At 40.1% G+C, this 25,748-nt stretch overlaps 1 protein-coding gene across 2 annotated transcripts in view; it reads right to left on the bottom strand.

Moving 5' to 3' along the window:
* Window positions 1-25,468, bottom strand: part of TAFA2 (TAFA chemokine like family member 2) — a 197,755-nt gene extending 172,287 nt beyond the window's left edge. For both annotated transcript variants that reach the window (XR_004549656.1, XM_034063352.1), the window contains exon 1: window positions 24,825-25,468. The gene's annotated coding sequence lies outside the window, so the exon portion shown is untranslated. The remainder of the gene's footprint in view (window positions 1-24,824) is intronic.
* Between the last annotated feature and the right edge of the window lie 280 nt (window positions 25,469-25,748).

Here is a 25,748-nt window from a genome sequence, read left to right as displayed (position 1 = left end):
TGATGCAGCCCAGGATACAGTTGCTTTCTGGGCTGTAAGCACACACTGCAGCCGGCTCATGTTCATTTTCTCATTGACCAACACCCCCAAGTCCTTCTCCTCAGGGCTGCTCTGGATCTCTTCTCTGCCCAACCTGTAGCTGTGCCTGGGATTGCTCCAACCCAGGTGTAGGACCTTGCATTTGGCATGGTTAAATTTCATGAGGTTGGCATCAGCCCACCTCACAAGTGTGTCAAGGTCCCTCTGGATGGCATTCCTTCCCTCCAGCGGATCAACCAAACCACACAGCTTGGTGTCATCGGCAAACTTGCTGAGAGCACACTCAATCCCACTGTCCATGTCACCAACAAAGATGTTAAACAAGACCACTCCCAACACGAGTCCCTGGGGGACACCACTCTTTACTGGTCTCCAGCTGGACATTGAGTCATTGACCACAATTCTTTGCATGATGCCATCCGGCCAGTTCTTTATCCACTGAGTGGTCCATCCATCAAAGTGATATCTCTCCAATTCAGAGACAAGGATGTCGTGTGGGACAGTGTCGAATGCTTTGCACAAGTCCAGGTAGATGACATCAACCAGTTCTGTAGCCCCATCATAGAAGGCCACCAAATTGGTCAGGCAGGATTTTCCCCTTAGTGAAGCCATGCTGGCTGTCACCAAGCACCTTGTTGTTTTTCATGTGCCTTAGCATGCCTTCCAGGAGAATCTGCACCCAGATTTTGCCAGGCAGAGGTGAGACTGACTGGTCTGTAATTCCCCGGGTCATCCGTTTTCCCCTTCTTGAAAACGGGGGTTATATTTCCCTTATTCCAGTAGTCAGGAACTTCACCTGACTGTCATGATTTTTCAAATATGATGGACATATCGTGCAAAGACCCACCATCTCCCTCCAAGACCTAGCCTGACTGTTCTCTCCTTTCACCTCCTTCCTCCATGGACTTTGGGAGTTCTTTCTTTCTCTTTCAGCACTCTGTCCAACCTAGGACACTTGGAAAACTTCCTGATCCCTGGCTGATCAGTCCTGTATGGAAGACAGTTGACTACAAAATCTGATCCCTCCAGAAATTACGAATTACATATGCCACTTGCCTGTCATATTCATGCTGATCTCAAGACTATTACAGGACTCTTCCCGACGGACCACTAAGGTCTCCATCTTTGTAATTAATATTCTTGTTCTCTAGTTTTGTTATGTGAAGAAACTGTATGTCACAGTATCTATCACCTTATTTGGACAAAAAGTTTGCAATCTACTGTGCTTGTTGTCTTACTAGTTTCTCTGGTAGTTAAGATGCAAGATGTGGTAAACCAAAGTCAATATCATCACCTTTAAACATAACGCCAAATTCGTCATGATAAGCACTAAAAAAAAACCCTAATTGATCCTGGAAGCATGTTGTAATGTATTCCCTAAAACCCACATTGCTAAGCATATGAGACAAATACCTAGGAGTCATGACATGATTTTCAATTACCAGAGTCTGAGTGAGATCTCCAGCTAAAAGAACATGCTCTGTCGAGTGCCTGAAGAAAACCATAACCTCCACAGGGCATCATCTTGGAAGGTACAGAATCTGTTGTGAGCCTGAAGGAATAATTAGCTAGAGATGGTCACGACACTGCAGACAGATGGCAAGGAACTAACCAGGGAAATGAAGAAGTCCCTCCTCGATGCCCTTTTGACAATCTTATGCAAACAGCCTTCCATTCCAGAATGATCACATAAAGTGAAGCTGAACCAAAGTAACCTCCAGTATCAAAGGCCAGCTTAGTCACCAAAAAGCCCACACTGAATTCCCAAACAGATTTCTGACTTTGGAGGAAAAAGGTTTTATTCAGTTCATTACCAGAATAATGACAATTCCAAAAGTATGAAAATGAAGCAAAGTTGATACTCTCTGGTAGTAGTAGTCTTTTTCACTTGCAACTTTCACTGGGAATCTCGGGCAAAGAAATCTAGCGTCTACCTAGGATGAGCAATCTTTAAATATACTTTCAAGAAAGTGTCCCTACAGAGGGAAAACAAGATCTCTTAAGAAGCCCTGAATGTAGATCGTTCCTCCACCCAGATACCTTCTAGTGAATGCTGGATAAGACACTCAAAATGCCCATCAATATCATACGCTCATCCAAAAAAACATAACCACTACAATACTACACAGTTCAGTTTCGTGTCTATTTAGAAAGGGTTGGTTTTTTTTTTTCCCAGAAGAATGCAAATACTCAGTCTGGCACACTGAGCATTGTCAAAATTCTTGCTAATTTTAACACATCTGAAAAAATAAGCTTTTGTTTTAAATGAAATACAGGCATAAACACAATCGGCCCAGCTTTGTATTTGTACAAAGATCTCAAAGTCTTGCCTATTCTGCAAGCAGAACATTTAAAAAGCCCTTGACGGGGATTTCGAACCCTGAGTCTGCAAACTTAGATCTGAGGTCTATCAGAGTGGCACAAGTTGCCGGAAAGCATAGGTTTAAAATCCGAGTTATAAAAGGCAGAAAGGTTTGCTGAGACCACTGTTTTCCCTGTGACATTACCGGGTAAGTTTCCCAGCCTTTCTTGGATGCTGAACAGCCATGAAAATTCTGCTTACTCAGTGGCACAGGCAGAGTGTTCTAAAAGAGGTCTCGGCACCCGGTTTGGTGTAAACTGAGCCTGATTTTTGCTAAAGCAGCAAGAATTGTTTTGCAATAAGGAAGTGTAGCAAGTACATACTGTCACATGTTCTCACCAAAGTTGGTAGAGATAGAAACATCATTTACTGCATCCCCTTGACAATATTATTATTTGACTTCCCAATGTGTCTTTCAGGTGATATCATCTACCAAGCCCAGCTTCAGTTTCTCTTACACACAGAATGAACAGTGCCCTTCTCTCAGTTTTAATCTTGTTATAAACTCCGTGAACACTTCTATGAAGTTACACTACCAAAAGCAGCCTAACTCATCTGCAGTTTCCAGGAGAAAACTTTCTTGTATAATCACAGTATGGACCAGGACAGATCCTGGTTCAAAAATAAAAGGCTACAATGTCTTACGTAAATCTGGGGGTTGAGTGAAGAAAGGGCAGTGATCTGAAGGTCATAAATACTCTGGCTATGCTCACTCCATATGCTCTGAAGTCCAACTATAAATAGCCTTCAAAATGCTATACATTGCAAGAAAGTTGACTAACCCAGCTTTCACTTTGTAATGTGAGGGTAAAAGTCTAATGATGGCACAGAAGGGCAGTGGAAAAGAGCTGCTGAAGTCATGTAAGACATCTGCTGAAAGGGTCCTAGCTGTGAATTTCCATAGGGAGAGCCTGCTGGCTTTAAGACAGACAAAGAAATGAGAAAATACAAGGCCAGCCAGAACAAGGTCAGCTCTTCGTGGGGAGCGAGCAAAGCAGCTAAACACTGATTTGAGTGGTCTAAGGGAGGGAGAAGGGAACAGCCACACACACCTCAGCTTCCGCACATCCAATTCCCAACAAATTCTATAGCTAGTTATGACTTTAGACTATCCCTTTCACATTTCAAAACAAGTCACACATATTTATATGTTCAGGAGTCAAATCACTGAAAACAGAACCTGGGTCATCTGCCACTTTTTCCCAGATCATTTACTAATAAATGTCATTGACTCTGAATCGTACTTCCAAGAAAAAACTACTGATGTCCTGATCTCCATAGCCTTCTTACCCCTTCTGTTCTCTCACAACTCTTTTTAGCCTTCTCGTGCTCTTTCCAGCCTCTGGCACTGCCAATTCAAACCATTACCCTAACCCTGGGCATCCACACTCTAGGAAGCAGTTAGCTAAATTTGGACACAATCACCAGCACTTACAGTGCCAGAGTTGCTTCTATCATACTGCCCTTGCAACAGCTCTCGGTGAGTTCTCAATGTGAGAAAAAGGACTCTGTCTGTTTGGCTTCACAAACAAATATCACCCATCACTTCAGAAATCACTCCCCCACACCCCAAATTACAATTTTGGGTAGATGCTGAATTGTAAATAAATATCCCAAGAGCATGCAAAAGAGAAGCCGACTCTTTTCCCCATCTGTAACAGTCAAAGCAGGTGAGCCACAGATTTCAATAGGCAAGAAAAAAATCTAATCATTAGCTACACCTGAAAGTATCCTCAAAATATCCAGACAAAGAAAAAAAGCTGCATATTTTTCTTCAAGGACATACCAAAAGATATCAATTTAAATAATCACAGCCAATTTATTTTGAAAACAGAAGCAAAACAACTTTTTTATGAACAGTCTTCTGTTCCAGGCAAAGAAAGCAGATTATGAAATCTAATATTTGATCCATTTTTCACAGGCACAGTGCAGAAAACATCTATGCTTAGGCTACAGATCCGTCCACACAACCCTTTCTTTGAGAAGCCTCTAGATGAGCTAAGCTCATTGATCTAAGATTTTGTGGATTTTAAGCTCTTGAAGGGCAGCCAAAAGTTTCACTTCAGTTTTCAGCTCCTTCCGGAACTTAAGATCCTGCTTCTTGTTCCTAAAATACTTAAACATATTTACATTGCATACAACATTATGCTGAGATGCATGAACTGGGAAAGGTCCTTAAAAGAAAGAAAGGCATCCTTAAAGTTTATTTTCTATTTCAAATTAACCACTGAGGGCAGATTTTATTCTAAAAATAGATTTTGAGCTCTGAACTGGAAAACAGTGTGGGGTTTATGTATTTTTAACATGTTGTCACACTCCTCTATCACTCCTTTCAAGTTGCACAGGTTCAATTACTTGGCCCCTATGCTTACTATAAAACACTTTCTGATTGTATGAAGATGACCTTTCTCCACAGAACTACTATCTCATGAACATTGTCTCTCCATAAGCCCTTTGAAGGACACATTATAACTGAAATGGGTAATTTTAGTAGACTAAGTAAGGATTCTGAAAGCTCTTACTTGGCTTCAGACAGAAGACAAGTGTTGCATACAGCACCTGAATGCCCATCAATGTTCCGTGTTTATTCAGAGTGTCAAGGACTTTTTCTGAGAGTTTGCTGTCCCCAAGCAGCTCCCAGATGGTGGATGCTGTCTCCCATGGAGTACATTTTCCTTCAACTTTTACAGGTCCCATGTCAAAGAACAAGTATCCCACCCAACTTCTCTGTACTGTTGCTGGAGAATTTTCAGTCTTAGAAATGGAAGGGCTGAAAAGCAGTACTTTCAGCCCAGACCTGTTGTAAAAGTAAGCCTGATTTACCAGTTTTCCTACAGTATGAGGTGCTCCAATTTGAGTAAGTGATCACTAGGGCTCAGTAATGCTCCACTGCACACCTGGCATGAGACACACAGTATATATCCCTGATAGAGGATGGTTAATTTCCTATATATAGAAGCATTAATAATAAAGCAATATCATGAAATCAAACAGAATATGTATGCGAGGTAAGATTTATAAAAGGAGATAAAGGAGATACCTTTTCCTTTAAGATCAAAACAGGTCAATAAAAATTGTCCAGGTCATCATAAATAACTGCACAGCTATTTAAACTCTCACTTTCCACAATTTTGAAGATTGCTCTTCAAACTATGATGGGGAAATACAGCATTTTCAATTATTACAGGCAATGTCATAAAAGCATTCCTCTATGGAACTGCAAAATTCAACACCTGTGAAGGACCAAAGTCTGTTAGTCCTGAACTACAGGAAAACATGCAAATTTGATCAGCTGAAGTTCTCCTGCCTGCAGCCCGATCTTAGGCATATTTATGAAGCAATCAAAAGCACCTGCAAGAAAATTCAGATCTGGTCCTCAGAATAACATGCAGCTGTCCTGATAGCTTTGTCTAGATCAGAAAAAGTGATTCAAATTCTGTTTTGATTAGGTAATCTGATCATTGCTTTGAGGTTGTTTCACTAGAGATTGAAACAATGAATGTCTCAACTAAAAATGCACTGAATATCAATTCTTGCACTAAACAGCCTTTTTATCTTAGAGCTGTAACAGTTTTCCCAAGCATCCAAAGACCACAGTGATTCTAACCTCATTGCTGGTACAACAGCATCCACTGGCTAACTAAGCCTTCTACCTAAAGGACAAAGGTGACAGTCCTTCTTGTCACTTGTACTGCACAATAGCTATGAACACTGAACTAAATAATCTGAACTAGAAATGCCAACTCATCCTCTGTGCAATGAAGATGCAGTTCCTACAACAGCTTGTTCGGTAATCAAGACCTAAAAATGCTCTAAATCACATTTGGCTTGAAGTCAAAATTTTCAATTAAATGTAAGAGAAAGGGGATAAAATAAATTCAACATGCAACATGCTAGTTGCAATCAGCAAACTATTTTCTCTTGGGAATGTCTTGCAGAAATCTTTGGAAATAAAACCCACTGCAGATATCATAGTAAATGTATGCAAAACATTATTTAGGTGAAGATTGTTTGGAGATGGGGATTAGTTTCTTTGAATAGATTACTTGAACACAGATCTTACTAAAATTCATGTTTTTTTCCAGGACTTCCCAACTGCCTTTGGAGAAAGCTGGATCTCCAGATTTCTGTCAAAATTTTGACCTGGCAATGTTTAGTGTAGAGCAGAGTTTCATATAGATCCAAGTCAGGACTCCTCAGGGCTGATAGATTAACAAGTAGTTTATATTTGATTTAACTAGGGAATTTGATTAAAATACAGAGTTGTTTTTTCAGCATATGGGCTGAATTGTATGCACATAATCTTTTACATGCACAAATGACAGCAAGTTATGCAGGCTGTCTCACAATCCACACATGCGATCTTAATTAGCGCTTATGGAAAGTTTCTACTCGCAGTTGCAGAACTGCAAATTACAACTGAGGTCAGTGGAACGTATAAGGACTGCGTATCCCTGATATAAAATATCACAGGCATGCATCAGCCAAAAACAGACCTGAAAAACACTTTGACAATGCTTTGGGGGCATGCGAAGGTTGGGTTTATTGGCTCCAAGAAAGACATCTGCACCACCTGATGTAAAATCTGCTGTTTCCTTATGTTGAAGTTTCGTTCCTATTAGCACTAAGCAGTACTGCTGATGGAGTCCAGCAGGTCAGCTGGACACTAGAAAAAGTCAAGTGATCTTCTTAGGAAGCAGACTGTCCTGGTCTACACACTTACAGTGGAAGTAGGATGAAAGTCAAGATTCTACTGAGAGGTTTTTCTGATTCTCTCTTCTATGCTGCTATGTAAAAGAAATTACATTGAAGAACTAAATACGAGTAGCAAAATTTCTTCTAGAAAATAATGCTGGTAAAGCTTGTAAGGAAATGAAAGGTGAAACAGTTCAGAAGGACTTCCAAAGTTCTGTCTTTCTCCTTTTTGTTACAAAAATGGGGGCTGATTGTAAATACATCTATATAGCAATCGAAATAAAACCTGCCAAAAACTAGAAAGGTTAATGCTTCAAATTTAATGCAAACAGTGAACCAAGTTAATAATGCAACTGCTTAATATGGAGAAATAACTTAATGACTCAACAGATATTCACTACAAACATAATATGTACATCCCGATTAAATGGGTCCTACAAAAGCCACCACATAAATCATCAGAAAGCAGATAATTAAGGTTCATTTTCTACTGTTTTTCAAAGTCTCTGCTTGTTTACAGCAAGTACATATGCCTGTGTACAGCATGTGAACTGCTTCTTCTTAGAGGCTGTGTGGCACTACAACTTTCAAGCACTTATATGTCATCTATGGGATATAAAGACTGGAGTGAAACAGGTTCAGCAGAAATATTCCACTCTGCACAAGCACTGCTGGGCAGCTGTTTGTACTTGTTTCTGTGAAAAGAATTTGTATGAACTCAGCAAACAGCAAAAAAAGCAGAGGCATAGCCTTGCTGCTAACATTAGAAGTCTTACTTTATAGATGGTACCCTCATGGGCAGAGCTGGCGGGTGCACAGGCAGATGCAGGCTCATGGCTTGGTCAAAACCTGGTTCAATATGCAATGGTCTCTTTGAGTGAAGGATGAACTTTGTTCAGCCCTGGTTCATTTTCACCTAAACAGCATCCAACACGAGTTCAGCTGTACAAATTGCTGATGTTAATTCGTTCTATTATAGACAGGCCCTAGGGTTTTAAACTGTACCCATCAATCTAAGTCCATCTATCCACTCTAACATTTAAAGACAGATTAGGTCATTAGTTTTGAAACCTGTGATAACAGTTATTGCAACTTATCACGAGCAACGTTCTAAGAATTTTTAAATGTTTTGGTGGGTTTTTTCACTGTAGATGCATTTTAAAAACAAATTTTAAAACTATTTTTTCTTCTTTTACTATAAAAGAAGATAGCTAAATACATTAGAAGGATAATATTTATTCATTCCTCACATTCTTGCAGGAGCTTACAATTTTACCTGTCATGAAATATTTTATGTCTGTATTATAAGTAGTATGAGAAAACCTTTTTTTTCAAATAGTTACATTTTTGGTTATTTACATCATTTCTTGCCATTAAACTTAAAAGAACTCTCCATAAAATGGTACTTAGGATCTTTGCAACCGTAATTAACCTTCTCATGTGTTTTGCAGTTAATTAGAAAGTTAGAAAACTGCATTACTCGGTACCCTGGATGTTTCATCTCTAATTAGTCAGATATTGATGTTCTGCTAATACAAGTGTCCTGCAACAAGAGCTTATCAAATACTGGTATTGGAGGAATCAAGGCAGGTTTTCCATAGTCTAGAAATAGTAAAGAGCCTTGAAAAGCTTCAGCAAAGTAAAACAGAACCAAAAATTATTTTGCTGATAGTGAGGAGTGAAGAGAGGAATTCTGGGGAACAAAAAAAAAGTGGGATATGGGATGAGGATGGAGGGTACATTGCCTAAGAATGTCAGGGTTAGGGTCCAAGCATTTTTTTACCTAGTGACTTCAAGTGTTGCTGTCTACGCTAGGAATCACTTCACTACATAAATTATAAGCAAAACTACTTCCTGTGTTTAAGATTCTCTCTAATTCAGGAGTAAAGAGTTTAATAATCTAGAAAGTAGTAAAGCAGATACACTTTTTATATTATTTACTCCCATTAGACAAACAAAGGTGAATTGCTTTGTTTAGTTTTCTTTTGGTGAGGTTTCCTGTTCTGTCGATCGATTCTATCCAGTTCTAATGAGCACAATGCAAGGCTGATGACAGCAGACCTATATTTTACAAAGAGACAAAACTAAATAAACTTAATGAATCACAGTCAAGTGGCTTACGGGGAAATTGAAATCACAAGGAAATCTTTATAAAATTCTTATGGTTTATTTTGATAAAACACTACCAGATGTTAGATATTGTGTATTTCCCACTCCTCACAGGTCAAGGCATGTGGACCATACCAGCTAGGACAACCTACTGACTTATAGTTGTAGACCTTATGAGGCAGCTGCAGTAAGGACTAAGGACTGAGAGATTCTTTAGCAGGGGTCAATCTTGAAAGTGAACCAAAGTAAAGGAGAGAGAAACCTTTTCTTAATCTTTGCTCAACACCTGACTCCTGACTGGTTATGCTAAGTGCCACTGTCACAAAAATAATACAGAACATGCCTCTTTCAGGACTGAGCATTTGGTTTGTCTGAAACTCCATAAACAGATTTCTACACATGTTCAGTATATGCTTACTCATCCATGTGGAAACTCTTCCTCTTGTTTTCCCCAATTACACCATAATCCAATAAATGCTCATTCTGAAGTTAACTACCTTTCTAAATGATACTCTCAGCAACAGAAGTTGACCTGTGAAATAAAATGTAATCCATGTCATGCTCTTAATGATTTAGAAAGAAAGCTGAAATCGTCCTTTCCAGACCTATTTTAAAAAAGCTATTCCTTAATTATTTATTTCTCTTAGAATTATCACAAAGATTAAATTTAGTTTACCCAGTCTGGCTAATAGGCTTGTGTGATTTTTTCAGTCCTCAGCTGAAGATCCAGCCTTTCATTTTGGAAGAGAGGCGTTTTTTCACACATTAGGATTTGCATTAGAGTACATCACTAAGTGACAGACCAAAAAAAAGAGATGAAAATAAAACTTTCAGCAGAAATGGTCTCCAAGGTTAATTAAGTTCATAATTGTTGTATGTGATGCTATTATTCTTCCTATTCTGTCAGTACCTATCAGTAACATAGGTACTGATATTTCTGAAATTACGACATCTAAATTTAGGCATTGAAATACAAGTACTTAGTTCCTTTGACTAAACGTGACGTCTGACGTGTCACAGATCTGATACAGTGCTATAAACACCATCCAAGCATCTCAGATACTTTGACACATTTCAAATGCTCACTACAGATGGGTAAAATAGACCTTAAGGCAACCTATTCAATGCGAACCACTTGATGTGACAAGAAGTGCAATTCAGCTGACCCAAAGTAGGTACCTGTTTTAGAATAAGCAGAATCACTCTACAGGTCTATTGATAAGAAACTGGATTCAGTTCCCCAACCATAACCATCGAGAGCCATCTGAGATGCCCAAGGGAAGGGATTAGCAGGTATGATGCAAGGCATCTTGTATCTGATTCATATCAGATACTGTAGTACTTGGAGGCTAGACAAGATACTCCATGGTGTTTTAAACTATGTTATGCACCTGAACCCTATGGTGGATCTCCCTGTACTATGAAGCTAAAGTAGCTTCTTCAGATGTAAATAGTTACAACTGGATACCTATTTTAGGTGTCAATCTCAAACAGAACCCTACCTCTTCTCTCCTTTTTGGTAGGCTATGACCCAATTCCTAACACCAAAAACCTAGCAGCACTGGATTTTTTTACAGACTTCACAAAGAAGCAACAAGTTGACACACAAAATGTTTTACCCTTTGCACATCACTTAAGTCTCTGAAGAAGGAGTTCGTAAAATAGAACATTGTAGCTTTACATAGGTTCATTATCTAACAACAAAATGAGTGGCAACTAAAGGCATGTTTACTTTTAATCCTGTGCAGCTTGTGTTTTGTGCTGGGTTTTTTGGTTGTTTTGGAGTGTTTTGGTTTTATTTTTGATAAAGAAAGATGTCTAAGAAAGTGTTCTTTTCAGATTCTGGGTACTGGCTCAGGAATTTTATTTGATAATCCACCACTTTACACTCCTCCAAATACTACGGGACTTAATACATATTTAAGCAGAGGCTTCAAGATTAAAAAGAATAGCTTCAGTAAAATGAAAATTATTACTATGCTTTCGAACAGGTAAAGAAACATGATACCATGGGACCTATGAGATACTGCTACACCTAGATGGATCATTCCAAATCACAGAATTGCTGGAAAAAGATATTCAGGCCAACAAGTAACACAAGATGGTGGTAGAAGACAACTGTAGCTGGTTTCCACTTTCCAGACTTGCTAATGTTGGTAAAGAGGTAGCTTCAACTACTAGTTTTATTAGTGTTAAAAACACCAAAAGGTGGCTCCACCTTCACCTTTTCAATCAAAATCAGCCACCCAAGTAGTTCTTATTATATGAGATATACAAAGTGAATTCCAGAGTATCCACAATGGTCATGTGAAAGGCTTGACTCTCTTTTCTCTGACAGATCTAGGCCATCTGAGCAAGTTTTAAACTCCATCACCTCCGAGTGAAATTGAAAAGCAGGTATGCAGTACTCAGCCTGAAAGCTTGTCTGAAGGCTAGCAAAGAAACTGAACATATGGAATTAATCACGACAGAATGTGATGCTATTTTAATAACCAACATTAATGACAGGACTGCTAGCAGTTGCAAAATTAGCTGCATCTCTGTCCTGTTTGTGGTGTCTGTTGCTCAAGTCCTTTAACTTTTTCTCAAAAAGCTACTGTTAACACACATCACTGAGCAACTGCAGAAGCCAAACCAACCTAGGCTACAAAATGGAAGAGATAAACTGAAGAGTAAGATAGAAAGGACAGCCCTTGCTTTGAAATCCATTTTACACTTTGTTATATTTGATTCTTAATAATAAAAATAAATGTGGATTTTTTCATTCCTGGTAGCAAAATCAGTTAGACCTGCTGAGGAAGCTTGGTGTGAAGGTCAGTGTGTACTACGGAATGGCAAAATTATCACTATGGTCAAATAGACAGGGGCTCGAAACTATTCAAGGTAGGAGGAAGTACTCTCAAATGATAAAAAAAAGGGAAAAAAATAGATCTAAATCAGGAATCATGACAAGCTCATTTGAAATTTAACTGGTAAATTAAAACTCTAATGGAAAATTGCCACTATAAATTATTGCAGAAGAATAGAAGTATATAGAAATTCTTAATTGTTAGTGTGTAGTTACTAATCTAAGACATTATTTCACTCAATCAGCACCTTAAAAAGGGAAAAAAGCAGCAGAAAAAACTAACAGAACCATAGATTTGGGTTCATTTTTCAAATAAAGTGTTTTGTGGACATTCTCCTCTTCTGGTTTTTTTTTCTTCAGTTAGAAAGCATTTACAATAGTTAAGAATAAAAAGGCCTCACAAACCAGGGTGCCACAGAAAGGCACAGGCAGAGATGCCTTTCTCCAATATATGGTTCGACATTTCTGGAAAACAGTGATGAAATGTCTTTAACAAATGTGAGAAGAACACAAAAATAGAACAGAAGGCAGGGGCCAGGTACAGTTTCCTTCCTCCAAAATAGGAATGACTGTTCAATGCCTGCACGAATTACTGTTATGTAAGTCCTACTGTAACACTGTCATGAGAAACACTGGCAACTTCTGCACTCCCTCACAAAAGTGAACTACTGAATAGAAGCTAAATGTCTTTATTGGGAACATAGTCATTGGAGAGCCTCCGCTGATAAAAAACAAACCAGAGAAATTGCTTGTCCATTATGCTACTTCCTTTTCCAGTGGTCTCCAACCACAGACTTCTTATTTCACGGACAATGAATTAAGTTCAAGAATTCTCCTGACATGAAGGAAAAGGAGAGTCTAAAGAGAACATGGATTTTCAAATAGCAATTTTTTGTTAGAAATAATCAAACTGTGGGAGCCAACAAATCATTGCAGAGAACACCAACACCCCTTCTACCACCAAAATCCAAAGTACCTGTAACCTAATACCTGAAATCAGTACAGAAGGCCTGACTCATCCTTCGGCAAAGGCCAACTGAGAAAATATTAACTAACCAACAAACAACATAAAAAGTGGTAACACAGAGAAAGATATACCTTTAAATCTTTACGATCTGTCATCACTATGATCTGTGCTCCACAGCCCACTGCTGAACCAGGAACGTATTAGATACAGTATATATAGCAAAATATTGCATGTTTCTCTCTTGGTTTCTCTTGATAATGCAGACAGATATATTTCTGCCTGCCACCTAGATATTCATATGCAATCAGCTTTTAACTTTTTTACAATAGCTACTGGGACATAAATATATCTTATAAGCATGTGGAAATACTAGTCATAAATATAAAGAATAAATATGTTTGTGGAGAGATAATAGCCTAAAGTCACGATAGTTTGGCCACTAACTGAAAATACGTTATCTCTAGGTGCTAGATAAAAGTAAAACTGATCTTCTGGACAAGACAGAAATTAAAAGAACCAGATGGTTATAATGCATCTCTCCAGGAAGGAGGCAATGAATTATCAACAACTGTTTGAGGCAAGAACTGAAAACAAGCCACAGAGAGACTAAAATATGCAACTCAGAGTAGCTGTGGACATAGCATTCAATCATAGCTTCTTCCTTTTTCCAGTAAAATAGAAAAGTTTAGTTAGGATTGGGTATATATAAATTTTCATCTCTTTAATTAATGGGTAGGAATTTTGGGGGAATAAAAAGTATTTTGCTTTTAAAATCTGGCTTTGAATCACCTTAAATTCACTTCTCCCCTCATTTCTCCTGAAGCTGGAAGTTTTTTGGTTCAGCACTGGTTTAGTTCAGTTGCAATTTTTTCTGATTTCTTGGCATAGTAACGTGACAGGCCTAATTCTGTCAGCTGAAATAAAATATTTCTTACTAGTGAACGTTTATCTGCTCAGTTACTTACTCATCTTTATGCTCAGCTATTTACTCCAAAGGGGGTGCAAAGGTAGGTAAGGCATCATTAAGTTGCAAAATCACAGCATCCAACAGAGCAGAGGATCCACATCACACCCCTCAGCTATGAAGGTGATGATGATTCTATGTAGCTCCAAAACCCCTCAACACATTTTTCAATCAGAGGTATATTGCACTCATTTTCAATCAACTTTTAACATCTACTGATGAAGTGAAAGGAACATTTTCACCATTATTCCCACAAAGCAACTGTTAAGAACTAAGCATGAGCTCCAATACGCAATGAATGAAGGAAGTAATAAGAAATAAAGACTTACTTTAAATTCAGCTTGAACATTAGGCTGAAACCTGAAAGATTAAGCTTTTTAAAACGTACATTTCTAGCTATTGCTGGGTCATGGACAAAGTTCCCTTCTGTCAATCATTTCTGTATTTTGCAAAAGTGGAATACTAAGTAGCAGAAGAAAAATACAAATATTACAGTTCATGGAAAGGTTAGTGGGATTTACCATAAGTTAAGGTATTGGTAGAATGCCAATAAGTAAATGAATTGATATCTATTAACTAGGTATAATTAACCAGAAACCCAGGATTATATAGAGTGAACTAGATCTTACAGGCTTTAGTAAATACAAAGATGTAATGGAACCTGAGGGTGACAAATGTTGAACTCATAGTTACTGAGTGATCTGCAATTCTTAGAAACTTTTTAGCAGATAACTACTAAATTTGAAGAATTATTCTAACAAATTGAATAATACCATTATTGAAAGAATACATAAGAATAACATATCAAAGGTTAAATTTCCACATCTATGCAACACATATGAAATTTTTCTTGTGTTTGTACTTAAGTTTACCCAAATCTTTCTCCTGGGTTGGAGAAAGAGAATAAAATGGTTTGATTTTAATCAGTTGAAGCAAAAATAACTACTCATCCATCCCACATCTACTTCCATCTTGTGTTTTATTAAAACAGCATATTCAGTAGTCTTGTCTATATTATTGATGACAATGTAGTGGCTATTGGACTGACATAATGGTCTCAAGGAGTTTCCAAATATAAATGTATTCTAATGAGATAATCCCTAGAGCATGGATCTGGAGGAATGTTATCTAAATAATGTCACTTCTGTTGCAAAATTGGTTGCAAATTAATTGTTTCTTTCTAAAGTTATAATTAGCAGGAGGAATGCAGTTAGAAAAGATGAAGTTAAAAAGTGCATAATGTTTAATAGCTCATTAAATAGAAAATATATTGTAAATCTGGGAACCAGAATGACTTGCAGCTAACTGTGAGATGATAGGTCATGGCACATGAAAAGAGACTTTTTGGGAGGAAAGCAATTTGGTAATGCTGACTGCAGTCTGCATTTACTTGACATTCGGAAAGATCGTATGACACCAATGCAGATGAGGTGAACAGTGAAGAGAAAAGGAAGTGCAAGGAAACCTCGAGGAGTAAAGTTAGGTCATGAGCAACTGGGAGTAAGATGAGAATATAAGTGTAATTATTGGGAGTTCGATTTATAAAGTGGGAATGTAAGGTGCTATATTAAAGAGACTGGATGTATTCAAGCAGCTATAGTGAAAGCTTTGTCAGCACCCTTCTCACAGAGGGGGTTTATGTAGAATTCATAAAGGTGAATAATTAGCAATTTTGTAATTTCTTTTCTGATAAGAAAACATAATAACTGTTATGCACCCATTGCTCTGAGCATGATTTTAAAAGCATAGTTCATTTTTTAAAGCAGGAAGCATGTATACACCGGATGTCAAATATGCATATATAATAATGTAACAAATCAAAGGAACTCCAAAGGAATTCTGAAACATTAAACATTTAAGAATAATTATACTGTTAAAAAAAAAGAAAAAAAGAAGAAAGAAAAATTACACCACAACCCCAAAGCAAAAGAAACTCAAAACAGCTGAGCTAAGCTTAAACTTTCTCATAGTACATTTTCACCTAAGCAGTGATCCCAACAATTACATGAGAGGATGAGAACATGAGCAGAATGGGAAAAGGCAGCCATGTATTTGCATGGTCACAACTAGATGCATGCCACACCAGCCTGCACAAACATGAGGGATAAAGCCCCTTAAAACCTCAGTCACCTAAAAGCACAAAGTGATGTACAAAGCACTGCACCATGTGGGCTCAGATTCCCAGATAGAGCACGAGTATCCTAAAAGGGGAAGAAAGTTACTAGAAAGTTACATTCTTTCATTTTTTGAGGTTTTTACCATGAGCTGATCTGTGTGGTATAGCAAAATCTGCGATACAACCACCAGAAATACTTTTATCAAGGTGCTGAGTTTGGTGGGATATTTTCCTGATAGCAGCTTATAAGGTGCTGTGAAGGTGCTGTGTTCTGGATTTGTGTCAGTGGCAGTCAGTAAGGCTACAGTCCTGCAGGTACACCCCTTGAGAGCACATAGATAAGGCCACATCAGATCAGAGACACCTCAAAGTGACCATAGCTATAGGTAAGTCCATGCCATAGCAGGTATACCCCTGAAGAGACTGTGACCTGTGGATAAATCCCTGCTGGTGCTGGAACAAAGGGAGGAGCACATTGCAATGTTAAACTCTATGACATGGTCCAAAGGTATCATGAATAGAGATTGTAATGGTGTTCTGGGTTCAGCAGTGGCAGTCATTTTTCTTCTTCATAGTAGCTAGTGCAGTGCTGTGTTTTTGACTTTCAGCCTGAGAACAGCGCTGATAACACCAATTGTTTTAGCTGCTGCTCAGTAATGTTTAGTCCAATTAAGGACTTTCTGAGTCTCATGCTCTGCAAGAAAGGAGGGGAAGCCAGGAGGAAGTAGAGAGAGGACACCTGACCCAAACTGACCAAAGAGGGATTCCATACAACAGCACATCATGCCCAGTATATAAACTGGGGGCAGTTACCCAGAAGAGTTAGATCACTGCTCAGGTTGGGCTGGGTATTGGTTGGCAGCTGGTGAGCAGTTGCATTCCCTTCCCTTGTTATTTCCCTTATCATCATTATTATTGATGGCAGCAGCAGTGGTTTGTGTTATACCTTAGTTACTGGAGTGTTCTTATCTCAACCCATGGGAGTTACATTCTTTCAATTGTCCTCCCCATCCCTCTGGGAGTGGGAGGAGTGAGTGAGCAGCTGCGTGGTTCTGGGTTGCCGGCTGGGTTTAGACCACAACAAATGGAAATATCTTTAAATTGTTGTAACCTATGATTTGAGCTGCATGTTATAGCAAGTACTATAGCAGGAACCACCTACACAAATGGAGGATGAGCCTCACAAAAAGCAGGCAATTGCAGCAGTGGCCCAAAGTGAACTGGCTTTGGTGCCCAATAACTCCACACAACACACACACCTCTCCTGTCCTGAGTGATCACTATAACAGATAAAACCCAAGTCATGGATTAAATTAACTCAATGGACATTTTATGGAAATTATATGGGGCTGGTCCACAGGCTTGTGTATATTTCGAAGGGCAGGAAGGGCACGAGGGTGCTTAATGAGGATATATTGGATAGTGTGGGACCTGAGCATGACATCAATAGTAAAGAATAATCATTAGAGATTGTACCAGTTTTGGCTGGGACAGAGTTAATTTTCTTCATAGTACCTTGTAAATTGCTGTGTTTTGGATTTGTGGCCAAAACAGTGTTGATAACAGAGAGGTATTTTAGTTACTACTGAACAGTGCTTACACAGTGCCAGGGTCTTTTTGTTTGTTTCTCACATTGCCCCACCAGTGAGAAGACTGGAGATGCAGGACAGCTTACCTCAACTGACCAAAGGGGTATTCCATACCATACAACACCATGCTCAGCAGTAAAAGCTGCAGAGAAGAAGGAGGAAAGGAGGGATGTTTGGAGTTATGGCATATGTCTTCCCAAGTAGCCTTTGCATATGATGGAGCCCTGGTTTCCAGGAAATGGCTAAACACTTGCCTGCAGATATAGTGAATATGCTCCTTATTTTGCTTTGCTTGCATGTGGAGCTTTTGCTTTACCTATTAAACTGTCTTCATGTCAACCCATGAGTTTTCTCACTTTTGCCTTGCTGATTCTCTCCCCCATCCACTAAGGGGGAGTGAGTGAGCGGCTCAGTGGAGCTGAGCTGCCTACCAGGGTTAAACCAGAACAATCAAATTATAAGACATTTATAAACAGAAAATAATAAAAACTTGTTGCCATAAATGAAAATTAACCTGCATTGAGGGGAAAAATAGATAAATATTTCCTAAGTTGGAAGCTCAACTGGCACCTGGATTCACGGCCACTTCTTTCTTTGAATATCCACTGCACAAATATCAATGTAATGCCTTGATTATGGAGTCTTGGACACTTTGGCAGCAATGTATTTTACGTATACCTTAATTCCAATGCAAGGAATATCCCTCATGATTCTAGACTGAGAGGAAATAGCAGGATCATGTAACAAGAAGTGTCAGCATATTGGCTGATAATACCATATCTGAATATATAGCATGTTGTGTTAGCATACAAATACAATATTTCTTCTGTCGTGAATCCAGTAAGCTTATAAACCAGAACTTGCCTCACCTTATTTGCTGCTATTACCAGACCTCAGGAAAAAAAATCCCATCTTATTTAAGTATAGTTTATTTGTTACAATACACAGATTAAAAAAGTTCATAGCTAAATAAACACGTAGCAGAGCCCAGAGGGGGTATTCTCCTGTGATGGTGCTGAAACAGATCTTTTTTCTGCAATTAAACCTTAAACATGACCTCATTTCTTGCAGGAATATCATAGCCTGATACATTTTGTCAGAAAGTGATATTTTACTTTAGTGCCAGTAACATCACATTTGGAAATTTACATGATTGTAATTACAGTTTCTAATACTATAATAGAGTAGTTCCTTGTAGCATCTTTCTGAAAATTGCCTGCTGATACATAGTCTCTGTTCTGAACCTGAGGGATTGAATGTTCATAGAAGGTGCAGGACTGACAAGCCATCGAAACAAAGCTTGAGTCTTAAATTTATACTGGGAGTATAGACACAAACATAGTCATCTCAACAGCACCCCACCTACGTGCCTTCAACACGAATCACTGCAAGCAGTTAGCAACATTTATTCAGGCTCACTTCAGAAGAGTCTTCAAGAACATCATTAATTTGACCAGCCCCACTGAAGCCACATCCTTCCAGCTGAAACGCGTTGCATGATCAGACCTCAGGTTTTGCCCCTCTGTGCACACAGCAGCATATCCTAACTTTTGCTGGTGGTGACTTCTGTAACTTGGGTGTTTCTGCAGTAAGAACCTAACTGAGGCTACTAACTCATTTTAGATAAACCACAAGACAAGCTTCAGCTGGTACTGACTCTCATCCCTTACACGTTTTAAACTTCTCTAGATACAAACAGCACAGAAAGCCAGTATCTTTCCTCAGAGCCATTGCGCTGTTCTGTGTTACTTTGCAGCGCTGCTGAGTGTGATGACACAACAGCCAACAATGAATTATGGTTGAGCTCAGAACCCAAAGGTCAAAAAGGTATCTCAAATGTGAACAAGCACCAAAAAAAGCCTCAACTCAAAGGGGATCTAGAGGGCATAGCCTTAATGCAGTGCTTGCGTATTTCCCATTCGCAGTCACAAGACAGAAGGCAGCACCCAGGCAGAGACTGCACGACAGAGGCTTTGGGACAGGTTCTCTCATATGTGTAGTTTCACGTGGCGAGGGAGAAGCCACAAGGAGAGCCTGTACCCAGGAAGAGCATCCTGCATAAGGATGCTCAGGTGACCATGAAAAGCCATTCAGTGACTCAAGGGCTGCACCATCCCCTCTCCTTGTTCCAAGACATGGCACATCAGAGAGAAGCGAGCAGAGGCCCACACACCATAGCTAACTGTTCTGTGACAAGATGGACTGGAAGCCACAGCTCTGCCTTATCAATATGTGATGCAGAAACGGCAGTGGGGGAGTGGAAGAAATCCGATAACAGACTATCACTGTGAATGCGAGAGACTTGCCAGGTCTGTGCTCCTGTCTCTAAAAAAGCTGGTGTGAGACTGCATGTTACTGAGAGATTTATTTTAGTCATTTGTTATATCCTGCTTTTTAAAAGGGAAAAAATAAAGCAAAAACAGTGCACTAAGAAATTGCAGTTTGGTTCCAGTAAGTCAGTTAAAATAATCAGTACTGCAACACCGCCTCCTTGCATTTCAAGAAGGAAACTGCTTTATTGGATCAGGCTAGTAGTCTGTCTAATCCAGTACCTCATCTTCAAATCCTGGATCTTAATACTGCAACAGAGGCAAGAAATCTTCCCCCAGAAAAAACGGTTATCTATTTCAAAAAGGTGTCATATTACCAACCCATTTCTTAATGTTATTTATACAACCAAATAAGTTTGTTGAACTGTGTTCGTGTGTTTATATGCTTGTGAAGTTTGTCAGCCGAAAGCACCTTATATGCAGCCTTAGCTCCAAGCCATGATTTAAGCATAATGGATTACCAAACATCCACAAAGTCCGAAAAAAGCTCTGTGTGCTTTCACCTATATGCTACCCTGTCCTATGTTTCTCCCCTTGGTGTTGTTAAAGGTATGCTCACAGCAGAGGCAGCTGTATACAGTGCTGTCCTGGTGCCAAGAGACCTGTGTTCAAGTTTCATATTACAAGATTAGCAAGATATAAAGTGAGGCTACTGGAAAATGCAAGCTATTAACATAGGAGAACAGGAGGTTTGATAGGCTTTAAACAAGGGGGGAAAAAACCAATTTCCCATTTTTTACACATGTAATTATGTGATTCTTCCATACCACAAAAGATACAGGAGCTACTCTGGTAAATGTTTACTCATGCAACACATAGAACTACAGTGCATCCTACAAATCAGTGTCCTGATCTATCTGAAACAAAAATAGGAAGCTTTTTTTAGTGACTTGATCCCACTTTATGTAGTATGTGTAACGTGTAGCGTCCTGCCATAACACACAGTGCAAAGCACTATGTCTTTATTTTCTCTCGTCTACCTCCACAGTGTTTTTCAACACACAGTGCATAAAGGAAGACCTATAAAAATGCCTTGAACTGTTCATATTAAAAATGTGACTGTTTTGCACTAGCAGCGTGAAAAAAAACTATATTAGGTGGCCATTATTTTGTCTTCTCTTTTGATAAATAACTGACTACATAGGGTAAGCAAGAGTGGCTGGCAACGGTGTATGAAGAATCAAAGCACAAAAATCACTATCTTCCAGGGTTCTACCTAGAGCAAAAGGAGATAGCTCTGTAGCTGTCACCACAAAAAGAAATGAATGACATTACTGTTGATGTTTTCACATTCATTCCTATGCATGATGAGTTTTACACATCTGAACTGAGTTATGAGGAGGAGTGGTTTGAAGTATACATTAACAGCTTACAAAACCAAATCACAGGGCCAAATTTCCTGCTGAAGTAGCTCCAAGAGTGGGCCTCTGTTTGTAAAAAGTATTTCAAATGTGAAGGTGTGCATTTACAGTGGATTCTGTGAAGCTCAGCACACTGTGTAAAAAATATCCTAAATATACTAAATATCCTAAACTATACTGTCCTAAAAAAAATAAAAGTAAGCAAAATCCTTCTAAAGCACACACTTAAATCCAGTGATCTAAGATAATGGAGCAAAACTCCAGCTGGTTCAACTGTCAGAGCTTCAACTACTTCAATGGAGCAACAAAAGTCTACATCAGTTTGGGATGCCCCTCCTAATGCATAAAAACGGTCATGAATGGGGACAGATCAGTATTCAGCTCTGCTAGCATAGGACACTTCCTTTATATTAATCCAAATACAACTTTTTGCCTCAATACCTTTAAAATTCAGTGCTTCAACAGGTAAATCAAAAATGCATTTTCAAATGAATGCTATTTCTCCCTGAATTATCTGGAGCTGTAGTAGAAAATCAATGAGAGAAAGACATTTAAATGAGATGTTTAAATATAGACTGTAAATACAAAACTGAACATTAATAAATTAGGTTTGTGGGGTCTTCCCTTGCTTTAGCCTGTGTGTCATCATGCAGTCTTTGTTTACTTTCATTTATCTTCTTTGTTTGATGACGTTTGCATAATAAATACATTTATGAATTGCATCAGTAAATGCCATCCATATATCACAAAAATAGGATGTACTCAGTGTTCTTGGCACACTAATCCTAAAGGGTTTATTTTTTCATGTTTGTTTGAACTTTCAGTACTCAACAAAGGAAATAAAACTGCTTTGCTGGATAAACTTCCTGATTTTTATTCTAATTTTCTGTGAACAAACAGCTGCAGAATGATGTGACTTAATGAAGCATTTCTAATACAATCCTGCAGAAGTTAAACCAGAACTGCTTGCTCACTGATAGTTGTATCATTCAGAGTAATTTTTCAAGATGGTGATCACAGTTCTGTGTACATGAGTATTAGGTAATGTGATTTTCTGTCTTCCAAAGTCAGTGATTTCCTTTAGTGTTATAACTGGTTAGCGTTGTCCCATTACTTATGTATAGTAAGTAAAACACACAACATAATTAATGCAACATATTTCTAATACACTATTTAAGCTTTACACAGGTTGGTTAGTAGTACTATACAGCCAGCCATAAATATAAGTGTGAAGATGCTCAGGTCTGAAAAATTCAATGGTATGTTTTGCTCACCAAAAACATACAGCCTGCATTTGTAAAGATGTCCTTTATCCAGTCTGTCATCACATGTCACAAAATTATGGAACTTCTTGGCGGCTACATGTTTCTCTGTCACTACAATTCAGTGTAAAGTATTATTTGTTTTGTGTAAATCTAGATATGGTTCAATGAATCATCGCTTTGCAATCTGCTAGTAAAAGCAATCTTCAATATCCATCTGTACACGCATATTTACTTCTATTCAGAACAAGTTGTTTTCATGCATTCCCCACCAGAATTATCAAGTGCATTACAAGCATCTACACATAAAGGTGAGATCCCTCGTATTATAAGAAGAGACAGGTAAAAAGGTTACCGTGTATGTCCAGTATAAGATCCTGGCAGATTAGTCATCATTCTCTGATCAGAACAGTATGACAGGAATCAAGATTTTATCCAAAAGTCACCCACTACCAGCAGTGTGTTTAAAATTAATGCCACAGTTCTGAAAGCCCCCTTACGTTCAAACGACATGTGGAATCAGTGAATAGTAATCCTCATTTGCTCTCTGTTAACAAACTGAGCAAAGCTTTCCACTGGAATTATGGCACTTAGGTAGTTTACATTTAAATAACAGTACCAAGCTTTTGGAAACTGGGACTTTATGAAACAAAAAACTACAGCTTTCAGTATTGCCTCAGCAGTATCAGCTCTTGGAGATAAAATATTAATAATGGAATTCATATGAATTACTTTACTACTGCTAATTAACCACTCAGACCTATTTAGGCATCAGTACGAAATGACAGTACAATTACTGTGAAAAAGTATAATGAAATATGTAACCTTTGCCACCCTTGATAAAACTGCCTTAGTATGCTCTTTCCTAACTCCAGTTAAGCTATATTCCTAGTACCACTGAACTACTATTTTTCTGGTGTTTACCCCACACTACAGACAAAAAATAGAATCTTAATTTATCCTTTTGACTTCACTTGGATCATCCCATAAAACAGCTTTAAAGTGTTAAACATACAGCAGGCTGAATGCTAATGTCTGAAACTAGTTAGTAAAACTGAGATCCCAGATAACAATTATCATTTAGTCAATAGTAATTTAAATGTATCCACTGCTGTGCGAAGACCCTAACACCCAGAATGCTTTATGGGGCTTTCAGGGAGTATGTTTATTATTTAAATTGACAGTTCTGCAGGAGTCAAAGCAGGGTTCTTTAAATACTGAGCCGGTGCCTATCGGGGGGTGGGTTGGTAGGAGTGCTCTGGGAAAAAAAACACTGATTGTCTCCAAGCAAAAGCTGGAAAGAAACAACTGTAACTACACATATAATTTAGAATGCTTTAAGCAATAAGAGCCATGCACGGCAACTCCTAACAGAGCAGCGCAAGCTGCTGCTCTTTACTCTTTGCCTAAATAGCCTGGTGTCCGATCCTACAGTTCCACAGGAACAAAGCAGGTTATTTTAAAACTTTCTCTTGCAAATCTATAGAAGAGGTGGGATAAAGGAAAAGCCCTCTCGCTGCGGCATACAGAACCTGCACCGTATCCAGTAAGTAAATGAATTCAATGAAATGCAAAGAAAGCAACGTGGAGACACAAGGTGTGTTTCATACTGCCTACACCACAACTTAGGGAGCGTTACACACAGGAAGAACTGAAGCCACGAACAGTCTTTTAAGAACTCTTTTTGTAAGGTTTTCCTACAGGGACTCCTCGCTCTGAAGGCGGCAGCGAAGCTTCCGGGCTCCAAAGCAGAGTAAACCCCTGAGTGCCCGCGGGGGCTGCAAGCCAGCGGCCACCTTTCCTACACAAGTAGTAGGGCTGAAAAACGTGTGGGTTCCCCTGCCCCTCTTCCCTCCCCTCCCCTGGCTCTGCTGAAACGTCCGTTTGAATAAAATCAAGCTATATTAAAGAGCAGAACACGAGCCCCGGCGCTCGGCCAGAGCCTTGAACGGCTGCGAAGCAGCTCCTGCCTCCTCGCAGCGGCTCTCTGCAACTTTTGGGCAGCGGGAGGGCAGCCACCCGCTCGTCCGCAGCACCCTCCCCGTGCCTTAGCCCCACCGCGGCCGCTCCCCGTCCGCAGCCCCGCGGGGTCTCCGCAGCCGCGGAGGGTATCTGCTGGTGTGTGTGCTCCCTCCCAGCAGCGCAGACAGACACACGCCCCGGGAACCCTCCGCTCACCTACCTGCAGCCCCGCTTCCTGCTGGAGACACCTTAGGGATCGGCCTCCTCACGTCGGGGGGAGCTCCAGCCTTACCGCCCGGGCATCGCCGGCACACGCCCCGCGCCCCGCCAGTGCCCGCGGGCACCGAGCGGAGCGGCGCCGCGCTCGGCTCCCCTCGGCTCGGGTCGGCTCGGGTCGGCCGGGCTGGAGCGGGCAAGCGGCTGCCGGGGCCCGGGTGTCCCCCCGCCTTTTTGGGAATGAATATACGAGGAATCCGGCTAAGAGATGCGAGAGGGAGGGTGAAGTACGTGGGAAGGGAAGGAGGGAAGACTTGGAAGTGTGTCTCGTGCACGATTTCAGAGTATTAGAAATAATAATAATAAAAAATAAAAGAGGTCGGAGTATGGATTAGCTCTCGGAAAAGCGGAGGGTGAAGAAGTCCTGCAGCTCTGTCCGGCTCCTGCCCCTCCACCAGCTGCGTGAGGTCCCGATTCAGCCCCGCCGGCAGAGGAAGGGAGGAAGAGCCGGCGCGTCCTGCAGCAATCCCTCCGTTAGAGCATCTCTGATTGGTTTGGCTTCGCACACAGCACGACTTCCCCCTCCTGCTGCCTCCTTCTCTCTCTTGGGAAAAGTAATTGGAGAGCGAGAGCTTCACCTTCGGCAGCAGCAGCAGCGGCAGCAGCAGCCGCTCCGTGCCCAGCCTGCGCGCACCGCCCCGCACCGCGGAGGAGCGCGGAGCCGCCCCGGGCGGTCGGTCGGGCAGCGGCAGCTCCTGTCTCGCCCTGCGCTGGTGTCGGGAGGGACGCTTTTCCTCTCGCCGGTGTCCGCCCGGCTCTCCGCTGTCTCCTCCCCAGCCCCTTCACAGGCAGCAGAGTCTGCCCAAGGAGCGGGGCTCCGCCGACTGCGCCCGCCGCCTCTCCCGTGGCCGGCGCACACCGGGGCTGG

The sequence above is a fragment of the Melopsittacus undulatus genome, chromosome 5, assembly GCF_012275295.1.
Source record: "Melopsittacus undulatus isolate bMelUnd1 chromosome 5, bMelUnd1.mat.Z, whole genome shotgun sequence".
Classification (NCBI taxonomy): domain Eukaryota; kingdom Metazoa; phylum Chordata; class Aves; order Psittaciformes; family Psittaculidae; genus Melopsittacus; species Melopsittacus undulatus.
This window is presented reverse-complemented; position numbering and strand designations above follow the sequence as displayed.